We start from the raw sequence: 11,664 nt of genomic DNA on the forward strand, positions 1-11,664 counted from the left end.
AATGCATTCATTTCTCATAGGTCATATATACAAAAGATTAAGGAAAGTGAAATAAATAACATTCCAATGATTCCCTTTTACAATATCTATAAATACATGGTTACCACAAATACCACGGATTACAAAGTTACAATATCAAGGTTACATAAAAGTTTGATACAATGACCACAAGGTCTCAACTGAACAATGATCACGAACATGAGCTGGTACATGAACCACGAACCAAGAACAACAACGAAGCCCTTCCTCGCCTAAAGATACATTCCAGAACATCCGATGGGAAGTGGCACTACCACCTGACCATGTGATCCCGAAATGGAACCACCCCATTGTTCTAGGAGATAGTAGAAAACCCTCAAGCAAGCAAAGTAAGACAAGTACGAAAGGACCACAAGACTCCGCAAACATCCATATGACTCAACTCACAAACACTAGTGACTCTAAGGAGAGAGTGTCATCGCATAGCTTAAGATGGATACCATGGTATAGCCTCTATAGGTCCCGACCACCATCCTAGGTTATCCTGGTAACCTCTCTCATCTTCCAGCTCCAACTAAGTCTCATGCGGACCCTACCAATCCTTTCAAGAAGAAAAGGTGGTAAGTTTGCCATTCCAGGCCTTCTCGTAACATTATGAGCCCTGTACAAGCACTACACCTATGCACGAGGCATATTATCTTAATTAATATTTATTCTAATCACCCCCTGATCAATTATTATGTTATCACTTTTTATTTGACTTCCGACGGGTTATCCTGTAATCCACTTCGGGCACGACCCCTGCTCGAAAGCCACTCTCTCTCATAGGACACTACAGGAAAGGTCTCTCTACGAGAACTCTATGGTGAAACAGACAGCCATACCTAATCCTGACAAACCACAGGTGAAGGATACACAATCACTAACCAAAGATTGACCATTTGGACAAAACACACAATGGCTCACATCAATAAGGTTATACATCAACACCTGACCAAGGAAATATAATAAGATAGGACACAATGACAACTCAACCAGAATTGCAACGAAATTTAAACTTGACTGAAAACACCATTTACACAAGATCCTAATACAGGCAATCTTTTCTTAAAACAACAAAATGCATAAATAGCTTTCAAATTAAGACTTCCAGAAAATAAGAATTACAACTATATTAATACACTATTTAATAAGTCATAAACCTAATGTTTCATCTTTTTCATAGTTCAATTTCAGAGTTTCTCTCTCTATCCTCTGACTTTGTTTCTAAAGGATTGGGCAATCTAATTTTCTAAGAGTTTCACTAAGTTTAATCTACCAACTTTCATGAAATATATCATTAATGCATCTATACTTGCATGATCGTAATAAATTGATTGATATTGTGACTCTAACTATTTCACAAATATAAATCTAGATCATTCTTAATCTCTTAAATCCTTTCAACAAAACATACTAGATTTGAGCCTACCTCAAGAAACGTGATCCATGGCTATTAAAATCCTTGATAACTTCAAACTGTCTGCAATACGTCCGAGTTCCAATACTTTCCACCTCGGTGCTCTTCTATCTCATGAGATCTCTATTCCGAGTCCTTACCCTTTATATATTTTGAGAATTTCTCTGATAATAATAAAGTAATTAACACTCATTCAAGAGCGTAACCCCTAAGTTCGACACTAAATCGGAGATGATCATCGTTGATCTTTTACGACTTGATCGTAAACACGTCAAAATCTCCACTATTCCATTCTCCCTAATCTCTTGTCACTCTTCTACGTTCTTGCTCTCCTCTATCTTGCTCTCTTTTTCTTTATTTCTCTCTGCTCCAACTTGCTATTTGCTATCTTCCTCTATATCTTTTTCCTACCTTCTCTTCTTCATTCCATTCTCTAATCCTTCGTTGCATCTCACCTCCTCTTCTCTTCCAACTCAATGATCTATATATAGGGTTGTCATCTACCTTCTTTCCTATTTTCGAGGTATCTCTCCTAGTGGTGAATTGATTCTAAATGACACCACTCATGATCTAATTGCATCATAACAGTCCTATTCGTATTTGAACACCTATGTGTTCACCATGTAAAGTTATTCACTATCCATTTCATGACACCACACCACTAAAGTGGTTAAGTCCATATTTATAGATTATCCATGTGGCTTTTAACTCCAAGACTAAGTCAAATTTACTAAAAATAACTTCCTAAAAACATGCAAGGTTAAATTAAACTACTTCTTACTATACATGTCGATAAATATGTTGGTGGGTTTACGTGGGTTGGTGAACCACGTTCTATTAATTCATGGCACATTAAATAGCAGTACCAACATGTGAGAAGGTGAGTTTTGGGTGGATAATAGGAAATGACACGGACTCCATCCTTTCCATACGTGGAATAGTCAACATTGACTTACATTCCTTAATAATAGCGGCTACGTGGGTTTATGTTATAATAGTTGGGTCGGTGTTTATCCCCATGCAGTGTAGCTTTTATCTAAATGGGAGGAGGGGTATGGTGGTCGGTGGTAATACCGACCCCTCCCTTTTATTAAGGGGGGTGATCGACATTACTATCGGCCACCCAAGTTATTTGCTTTTTAAAAAAAATTTCTAACCCGCCACCTTCTATTATTTCTAATTTTTTAGTTTTTAATTTATTTTAATTTCCATTTTTTTTAATTATATTTTTTAAATATATAGTTAGTGACCCTTTCATTAATATATATATTTAAACATTAATCCTTATTTAACAAATTAAATATATATATGTAAATATATATTTTGGTTTTTCATTAAAACAATATTTATAATTTTAAAAATATGTTTTTATATATCATAATTACATATGTATATACTTGTATATGGTCGACTCATATACATATATATAATACGTATGTATATTTATTTTAATCTCAAATGATTACGTAGGTATAAACAAATTTCCTGACGTAAACAAATTTCACGGTATATATATATATATATATATATATATATATATATATATACACACATGATCGAATTCAAAGTTATTTGACTAATATTTATATAAAATTTGTAAAACAAGCATTAATAAAATTACACTTTCTTATACAAAAGACAATAATCATTCGATATAAGGTACGTTAAGTTGTAGAATCCAAATTATTCAACTTATCATAAATCACATTAAAATAATCAATATAATTAGTCATAAACTATATTCACCTTCGAATATATATATATATAAGTTTATAATCGATTCCTAATATTTAAAATACGTACAACTATAGTACAGTTCCAAAAATTCACCTACTTCTACCCGAAGGTAGTTAAATCCTAGAGTCACTATTTAATTCACATTATTAACAATTTTTTTACCCTTCATAGACAAATAAAACATAACATGCAGTAATTAAAATCACTAAACATACAAACTGAGAAAACCTCAAGCAATTACTCATAAAAGATCAAACAACAAAATACGAAGGCCAAACAAACTGACAGGACGACCAACTAACGACACTCACCCGAGTGTAACTGAATAAAATAGGGTCAACTACTATCTCCTCCACTTCCATCGAAAAATATAAGGCACGCTCAGACCTGTGAAGCCAAGTGGAGACGATACCCCGTACCTACCCGGTACTTGTACCTACAATATCCTGCATCACCAAACCACACATGCATATATACAATATAGAAAACACGACATACACATCGATGAAGGAGAATCGCGACGTTCCCTGTCTCACCGAAATGAGTGAAGGAAAATCGTCTCCTTGCATCCAATACACTTGCAGACACACAACATACATTGCATAGATAAAGTAATATGTCAGTACATAGCAATAATCCATAAAATGCCATAAATCATAAGTACTGAAATACTGCAAATAAATTATGCATCTCATATCCAGATAAAACATGAAATAATGTCAAATAAGTCTGAATAACAAATCATGGTAATGTATCCATTGAAAACAACCAATAAAATATGAGTCCAATGAGTTCAAACGAGTAGGGGTACTACACCCTTATCACGATGTGATGTTATATGGTTTATATGCACATGTTCAACGGTTTGTTTATGTAGTTGCAGGTACCGAGTATCGACTCCACCTGAATCTTCAGGTCTGAGAGTGTTCTTCAACCCAATGGTAAAGTGGAAAAAGGGAGATATCAGTTAAACCCCCTATCAAGCACCCTAGTTCCTTGTCTATCAGGTCTTGTCAGTGATCACCCTTTGTTGGCTCTCTGTGTTTTGAGTTGTCATAATTTGTTACTCCTGCTTATGGTTTAATAATTTTGTGGGATGATTAATATTTTACCTCTCTCGATGTTTGGGATGTGGTTGTTGAATTAATTAATAAATTGTGATTATGAAACTTAAAGATTTGAATTATTTAAATTATTCGAAAGGGTTATTAGTAGGGGAATTAGTAATAACATCTTTTTGTGTATTCAAGTTTAATTAGTTAATAATCTATTATAGTTGCCTTAGTTTGCCCTTTTATTTGAGAAGCTTTAGGGCTTAATTGTTTTGGAAGAATTAATTAAATAGAAAGTTTTAAATATTTAATTTAGTATTTTCATTACTCATGTTATTATTTATTAAAATACAATTATTACTTATTGTTTAGAAAATAATTATTGAAGAGGGAAATTAGTCTTTCGAATTCTTTTGTGCCTTTGAAAATTAATTCAAATAGGGAAAATAAAATTTATTTTAATTAATTTCTTGGATGTACATGTGGGGTTACAAAATAAATAAATTTATGGAATTAAATGTGAAAAAATCTTAGCATGCAAATGATGTATGGGAGTTACAATTGTGAATGGGGTATTATATTATTATTATGGCTGGCTTTTTGAGAGGGGAGTTTTTGGCTGTGAATTTATTTTGCTTTGCAAGTGTATTCTTTGGGTTTTGGGGGTTTTCAAGAAAATTTGGGGAAAACTTCTGGCTTTTGGAAAATAAAATTGAATAGGATTGTTTGACTCATCTGGATTGGAGATTATGGATTGGTATCTCATGCATACAACTTCTGTCATTGTTTTCTTTTCCAGAAAGTGAAAAAGGTAAGGATTTTCGTTATTTCACATGCACATTAAAAATCCCTCTTTGATTCGAATGAAAATCAATTAGTTGTGTTATTTGTGATGAGAAAATGGAAATAAAGATTGTCTGGAGAATTGGGTTTAGATTTCAAGGGAGATGGGATTAGATTAGGTCTATTTGTATTCTGTGTTTTGTAATTCTTAATTCGAAAAAAGTTAAATGAATTTTATGGTTTATTTTATTTGATCTCTGCAAGTTCTAAATTGTTCTTAACGTTATTTCATCTGAAAATTGGGGGTTAGATTGAATAAAATTGTGAATTTGGGGTTTTCTCGAACTTATTCATCAATCTGAGTATGTGAAATTGGGAATTTTACCTCAGAAAATTTATTGATTCTTGTCTATATTTCCAATTTGTATATGTGTGTGTGTGTGTTTGTGTGTGTGTGTGTGTGTGTGTGTGTGTGTGTGTGTGTGTGTGTGTGTGTGTGTGTGTGTGTGTGTGTGTGTGTGTGTGTGTGTGTGTGTGTGTGTGTGTGTGTGTGTGTGTATTACTATATTCTATTATAATTTTGGAAGTTGGAATTAATAATGTTAAGTTTACTCTTGAAATTTCACTGTGATTTATGTTTGTTTGGTTATATATATATATATATATATATTCATGGTTATTGAATATATCATCCTGTGGAATTTAAATGCATGTTTTACTTGTCATGTTCCGTAATTATTATTGTGGCCCCTGTGTTTGTGTTGGGCGTGGAGGAGAGCCCTCCCACGTTGTGGGAGGTTCAGCCCCCACATCCGTTGGGAAACCCACGATGTGGGGGAAAGCCATTCCCACAGCTGTGGGGTGGGGTCTCACCCTACCCATGACTTTCCCCACATAGATTCGTTGTGTATTTATGCTTCCAGCTGCATGAAGTTTATGCTATTATAGTTATTGATCAAATCATGCTTTTAGTTTGGCATTAATATATTATGTTGTCAAAGATGAATGAACAATGAAAAGTTAGTTTTATTGTGTAAATAGTAATTGAATGAATTTTAACGATTTGAACTTGGGATATTAGAAAACTTAAGGTTAAATTTGAATTAGTGAAGTTATAGATGTTATTTTGAACTCCTTGGTGTTAATAGTAGAAATGTACTCTTTATGTTTGGCATTATGAGACCAGGGTATTGGTTTGATTCTTGTCTTTCATTGTGGGTTCTCGGTCATGTTGTTTAAATGTCTTTAGTTCTCCAGAGGCTAGGACAGTGTTAAAGTTCCTTTGTGCATGTTTCTCATTGTCCCTGAATGTTATGAGATTGGTGTCTTGCATGGGTTCTTTGTTCCTTGTTCCTTGAACCAGCTAGATAGTTATTATCTTCTAGCAAGTGGGCTAAGCCTTTCTATGGTTGGAACCTTGTCACCTTGTGTTTTGGGTGTCATGGCCTTGTGTTCTATTTTTTATTCCTAGGAGCAAGTCAAGGGGGAGTGGCTTTCATTAGGGGCCAGGACCCAAAGAGGTTGCCAGGTTAACTCAATGAGAGTTTTTAATCAAGTGAAAACCTAAAATAATGAACTTGGGTGGGTAGCTAGAGAACATTAATAAAGATTAATTATTGTTGCCTCTCTTACGCTCAGGTGCTTGTATAGGGATGAGGTAAGTAGAGAAGGGCCTGGAATGGCTTTCACCAATCTTGTCCCTTCAAAAGATTGGTGTAGTCCGCTAGTGTATGTATGGGGTCCGGGGGTCGGGAGAGGTCACTAGGGTAACCCAAGATGGGGGTCGGGACCTAGTGAAGATCTACTAGGGTAACTCATGACAACCTAGTGATGACACTCTTCCCTATTGCTACCTAGTGGTAACTTGCATCTTTTAATTCCTTCCATGGATTGTTTTTGGAACTCCGGAAGTGGTTGGTTGACTTATGTTGGTTTATCCTTATGTGAATTTATTTGGGCCTCTGAAAGTTGGTTATCATCTTTTGTGACTCTAGTGATGTTATTATTGTGAGTCTTTGTGTAACTTGTATGGTTGATTCTCTTGTGAGCCTCATGTATACTCTGACTTATGGATTCTCTTGTGAGTATAGTTTTGTGGATTCTATTGTGGTTCTTGATTGGTACCCTTGTATGTTTTGCTTCCGCCTAGAGGGTCTGGCTGATACCTCCTAGCACGGGGGGTGGACCTATTGGTACCACACGGTTGGGTGGAGTGCTATTCACACCTATTGGGTTTTGGCTCTTTGTGCATCATGTACGTGGAGGCTTGTGAGAAGATTATAGACTATCTTATTGTGCTATATTTATGTTGTCATAACCCTCTTTTTGGACCTTGATATGACTTGCTATTATTATTATTATTATTATTATTATTATTATTATTATTATTATTATCATCATCATCATCATCATCATCATCATCATCATCATCATCATCATCATCATCATCATTATTATTATTACTACTACAACTATGCTTATTATTATTGTTTTGAATTTCATCAGTAATGTTAAGAAATGATAAATAGAATGGGGTTGAAGCTATTTAAAAAAAAATTAAATTAAATAGTGGTGATACACTCTCAAGGTTGTAAATATATTTGGAAATTTATATTTCTTGATGGAAATTGAATAAGGGTGGAATTATTTTAAAAGAAGGATTAATAAGTGATGACTCACTCATAAGGACATAAATTTGAAAATTATTTATTTATTCAACATATTAATCAAGCACATGTCATAGGAGAAAATGAGAAGATTCTAGAAGCAAATTTTGAATTCAGATTTTAAATGCATGTTCAAATGTAACCACCACTATGACAAGTTGTAAGGAATATATCTTGCATGAAAGAATTTCCAATTCAAATTTAATATGCATGTAACCCCCACTATGACATTAATCATTTTACATGGAATTAATTTCGGAAAAGAATCTCTAAATGGATTAAATTCTTTTGTAGTGGGGAAATGACTCTCCTTTCTATATATTGAAGTCTAGACTTTTCGGAAGGGGGGACTTCATTGTTTTTTTGTGATTAAGTATTCTTTGAATTATTAGTTGTAGAAGAAATTTTTGGAGACACACTGCATTGTATGAGATAGGATTTTAGAAGTTTGGGAGAAGATCTTTCGATCGAAAGAGGATAAAATTTGGAGGATAAATGTAGTTTTAAAATATAGATTTTGTTTAAATGTGAAAGAGGGTGGGTCAAATAATATGAGTTTTTTTTTCTCATCTTTCTCAAAAATTTCTCCCTTATTTTCTGATTTTGTTCAAAGAGAAAAAATGGTGTATATGTATGCTTTATCAAAAATATATATCTTACTCTCCTTTTTAAATTAAATAGTTAGTAGATATTTCAATAAATATATACAAATATACATATTATTTGAGTTTATTTTGTAAGAAACCCTTCTCTTTTTATTCTAAAGGTTAAAAATTATATATTTATAAATATATTTAAATAATATCAAAATAAAGATTTAAATTAATTAAGAAAAAAAATAGTAAATCATAATATACGGTTTTCAAATAAATATTAAAAAATATATATACAGCTCTAACCACAAATCCCCAGCCACATTCTGTATACGCCTGAAAAAAAATATTAAATATACCGTAAGAAAATAATTAATACGCCATGGGACATGAGGATATTATCTAAAACCTAGGAAAAAAAATTTAGGATAGGAAAAATTCTAGGATAGGAAGTTCATAATTTTCCAATTGTCTTAGGAATATTTTAATTGAGTATAAACTAATTATATTGCAAACTAAATTTGAAATAAAGGTTGGATTTGAGATGACCTACAACATATTAATATTGTAATAATAAATGAATTTTATTATAATGTAGTGTCAATAATAAATTAGGGGATGGCAATTAATTCTAACTCTAATATTTATATTATGGATGAGGTAAATTCCTTTAAAAAAAATAATATAATAATAATTGAGTGTTAATAATAAATTAGCAAATGAATACATCTTTAATAATAATTATTACAATATAGTAATATTAGCAATATTGGTTATACCATAATGAATTCTATAATAACGTCAATATTAATGCTCATGATCTTTTTTGGGATTAACTTAATTGCGGTAGCATCTTTGGTGCTAGGAAAAACGCCTTAATTGGGAGTAGTACTATTGTCAATGTTAGTGGTTCTAAAGGAGTAGGATAAATGGGACAACGTTATCATCGTAGTTGACATTGTTTCAAAAAAATATTGTTTGACCTTTATTGTACTCTTGCTTATATTAATTTTAGGCATTACATTATCATCCCCTTCATGATGAGAAAAGAGTTCCTTTGGTTTTTTTATTGGATAAATATTGTAAGAAGCAAATGGTCAACTAACACATAAGAAAGTTAGATGGATAATCAAATATTAAGAGATCCATTGCCTTGAATCAGTTTTCCTGGATGTAGATATAATAGTTTAATCTCATCATTAAATAAATAATTTTAAAGCTCGGGTGAGAGGGAGATCATTATTTAAAAATATATAAATTTATCTATATAGAGAGATCGCATACATGTACATTTTAAATTATTAAAACATTAATGAGAGAGAGAGGGAGATCATTTTCATGAGAGAGAGAGAGATAGAGAGAGAGAGAGAGAGAGATCATTAAAGATATATACATATAGTTACTAAATTAAAACATACATAAATTTATCTATATAGATCACATACATACATTTTAAATATTAAAACATTAATTCAAGAGAGAGAGGGAGATCATTTTCATGACAAAGAGAGAGAGAGAGAGAGAGAGAGAGAGAGAGAGAGAGAGAGAGAGAGAGAGAGAGAGAGAGAGAGAGAGAGAGAGAGATCATTAAAGATATATACATCATGTACTAAATTAAAACATAATTTTTAAAAATTAAAACACATGCTAGCTGAGCAAATTAAGGGAAGAGAGATTTTATAAGGGGTCACACATGTGTTAGAACACATGCATGATCCCTTAGGACCACATATTCTTGACCCCTTAGGACACTAATGTATGTGATCGTAAGGGACCAATATGTCATACACACTAGGATTTTATAAGGGGTCATATGTGATTCTAAGGGGTCACACATGTGTTAGAACACACACGTGACCTCTTAGGACCACATATGACCCCTTAGGAAAATATGTGATCCAAAGGGGAATGTCATATGTACACTAGGATGTTATAAGGGTCCAATGTGGTCCTAAGGGGTCACGCATGTGTTAGAACACATGTGTGGCCCCTTAGGACATTGTACATGTGATCTTAAGAGATTGTATGTCGTAGACACTATGATGTTATAAGGGGTCATACGTGGTCCTAAGGGGCCACACATGTACAGTGTTAGAACACACATGCATGACGCCTTATGACCACATTTGACCCCTTCTAGGATACTATGTGATCCTAAGGGGTACATGTCATATACAATAGGATGTTATAAGGGGTCCTAATGGGTCACACATGTGTGTGACCCCTTAGGACCACATATGACCCCTTAGGACACTATGTGATCCTAAGGGGTATGTCGTACACACTAGGATGTTATAAAGGGTCATATGTGGTCCTAAGGGATCACACATTTGTTAACACATGCATGACCCCTTAGGACCACATATGACCCCTTAGGACACTATGTGATGGACTAAGGGGTATGTCATACACACTAGGATTTTATAAGGGGTCACATGTGGTCCTAAGGGGTCATACATGTGTTAGAATACATCCGTGACCTCTTAGGACCACATATGACCCCTTAGGGTCCACTATGTGATCCTTTGTGGTCCTAAGGGGACATATAGTGTCATTAGGGGCATGTGTGGTCTTGAGGGTCCTAAGGGGTCATGTTGTGTGTGTAATAGGATGTGAAAAGGGGTCATGTAGAGGATTTATTTTGTCTAATTTGTTTAAATTTGTTATCTAAGTTTTATAATGTTTTTTTTTAATTTAAATTTATTAGTTTTTCTAATGTTTTAATTTATTGTATTTAGATTTGTAACATTTTTCTAATTTTTAATTTTGCTAATGTTTTTCTTAACATTTTTCTAAGTTTTTCATAACATTTTTTTAAAAAGTTGAAAAAAAACAAACATATACAGTTACTTAATTTTAAAAACAAATTGACGTTAAATCAAAACATTATATTTTCAAACGTTTTTCTAAAATGCTGAAAAAAAAAATCAATTATTTAATTATAAAAATAAATTAACAAACAAATTATTTATTAATTTTTAAATAAATTTAATGAAAAAAAAATTATTAAACAAAAAAAAGGTTATTTTGTGCACCTGAAATAATGTAGGTCGAAAGCTGAAAGGTTAGAAGCGTTGGCTACTGCTGACAGGGCATGGTGACGTGGTGCTGACGTCAGGTTCGCTCTAACCCCCTCTGGACATAAAAAACTCCAAACTTGAAAATGATAGTTAAACAGTCATTTTCGGTTTTTATAGAAATTTAAAAAAAAAAATTAAAATAGGGTTCGATCGAACCCCCAAACCCATCTAGGGTTCAATTGAACCCATGTCCGATGGCGGGTTCGATCGAACCCTACGAGGGGGTTTGCTTGAACACCCCTAGTTCGTTCGAAGCCCCCCCCCCCCCCCCCAAAAAAAAAAAAAAAAAATCCCTCACCTTCGCCAATTTTCTTC

Source organism: Cryptomeria japonica, chromosome 10 (genome assembly GCF_030272615.1).
Source record: "Cryptomeria japonica chromosome 10, Sugi_1.0, whole genome shotgun sequence".
Classification (NCBI taxonomy): Eukaryota; Viridiplantae; Streptophyta; class Pinopsida; order Cupressales; family Cupressaceae; genus Cryptomeria; species Cryptomeria japonica.